Raw genomic sequence first — 2,072 nt, 5'->3', positions numbered from 1 at the left:
AGGTGAAGGGAATTAAGAGCGTACATATTAGGGCACTTGGGTGGTTCAGTGGGTTAAGCATCTGACTGTTGATTTCGGCTCAGGTCATGATCCCATGGTTCATGAGATCGAGGCCCACATCAGGGGGCTTAGGATTCTCTCTCTCTCTCTGCCCCTCTGCTGGAGTGGGTGTGCTCTCTCTCTCTCTTAAAATAAAATAGAAAAAATAAATTTATTTATTTTAATAAATATCTTTAATTAATATCTTTAAATAAATCTTATTTTTAATAAGACACGTGAGCACACGTATCTCTCACTCTCTTTTTTTTTTTTTTGAAAGCCCACAAGTTCCGGTGGTGCTCTTTTTATTTATTTATTTATTTTAATGTTTATTTATTTTTGAGACAGAGAGAGACACAGCATGAGCAGGGAAGGGGCAGAGAGAGAGGGAGACACAGAAGCAGAAGCAGGCTCCAGGCTCCGAGCTGTCAGCACAGAGCCCGACGCGGGGCTCGAACTCACCAACTGTGAGATCGTGACCTGAGCCGAAGTCGGACGCTTAACCGACTGAGCCACCCAGGCACCCCAAGCACACGTATCTTAATGAGCGCTGAGTAATGTATAGAATTGTTGGATCACTATACTGTATGCTTGAAACTAATATAACACTGTATGTTAACTATATTGGAATTAAAATTAAAAGCTTAACAAAATTTAAAAAAGGATTTACTCTCTCTTTGCAACTTGCAAATGTACAGTGCAATATCATTATCTATAGTCACCATCCTGGAAAGGAAATCTTGTATATATAGCATTTATTAAGGTATTTAATATGTATATCCATCTATGTGACTAGCTTAGTTTCTGCTGGCAATAAATGTTGGATTAATTAATTGATCAATGAATGAAATTCAATATGTATATCTATCCAACATTATCAGACCACATTTGGACTTTTATGTGTAGTTGAGGCAGGCGCCCTTTATTTTTTTTAATTTTTATTTATTTGTTTGTCTTATTTTTATCCGGCAAATGATGCCATCATTTTTTTTTTTTTTTAATTGAAAGACAAAAGTTGGTCACATTCGGAGACTAGTGGGCCTCACACAGAGGGTTAAAACCATCCTTCTCTTTCTTGGTTAACCATCTCTTAATTTCAAGTACTGTCCACAAGTTCTTTAGAACCATTTGAAGTTGTTCTTTATTTAAAAAAAATTTTTTAATGTTTATTTTTTGAGAGAGAGGGAAAGAGAGAGAGAGAGAGAGAGAGAGAGACAGAGCGCAAGTAGGGGAGGGGCAGAGAGAGAGGGAAACACAGAATCCGAAGCAGGCTCCAGGCTCTGAGCTGTCAGCGCAGAGCCCAATGTAGGGCTCAAACCCTTGAACTGTGAGATCATGACCTAAGCCGAAGTTGGATGTTCAACTGACTGAGCCACCCAAGCGCCCTGAAATTGTCCTTTGAGGAGATCCACCACACCAATACGTGACAGAGTTGTGACCACACGCATCACTGGACCATACCTCACTGGATACCATCATCATCAAAGAGATCTTCAAAATCATTTAAAAAAAAAAAAAAAAGTCTGCATGAACTGCCTTTTCACTGGCTGCCAAGTTCATCAGGAGCCCGGTGCTGCCTCCTGCCTCTTCCAGGTCCACGTAGAGCCCAGCGCCCTCAGGGAACACCTCATCGACCACTGCCGTCATCTTGCTTCCGGTGCCTCCCACGTCCTCCAAGGCAAGTACCCTTTAAAGTTGAGAACCCCAAAATTGTAAGAGGGTGTAAAACTCCTATGTTATGAGGGGCTGTGCAGGTTCTGGGTAAGAGAATACTCAGAGCAAACAGTAGAGCTTTTAAAATGTTTGTCTTTGTTGTTGTTATTGTTTGTGTTTTAATATTGGAAAAGCTTCTCTGTAGCAGAGTTTTCCATGTGATTCCGGAGGTCAGAACAGGAATCAGTAGTTAGAGGTTATCCAGAAATAAATTGAGGCTTCCTCTGGGGAAGTCATTGAACTGTCCCCGACGTTTTAGGTGGGAGGCCCACTTTGGGTGGAGGTTGGGCCAGATACCCGTTAAGGCCCTTTCCTGCAAT

General features: G+C 41.4%; 1 pseudogene; it reads right to left on the bottom strand.

Moving 5' to 3' along the window:
• Nucleotides 1–1,501: 1,501 nt before the first annotated feature.
• Nucleotides 1,502–1,686, bottom strand: LOC124504630 (COP9 signalosome complex subunit 9-like; annotated as a pseudogene).
• Between the last annotated feature and the right edge of the window lie 386 nt (nt 1,687–2,072).

This window comes from Lynx rufus, unplaced genomic scaffold, assembly GCF_022079265.1.
Source record: "Lynx rufus isolate CCGP_SWC_20201006 ecotype Redwood Valley unplaced genomic scaffold, mLynRuf1.p SCAF_9, whole genome shotgun sequence".
Lineage (NCBI taxonomy): Eukaryota > Metazoa > Chordata > Mammalia > Carnivora > Felidae > Lynx > Lynx rufus.
Note: the sequence above shows the minus strand (reverse complement) of the source record. Positions and strands in the feature narration are given on the sequence as shown.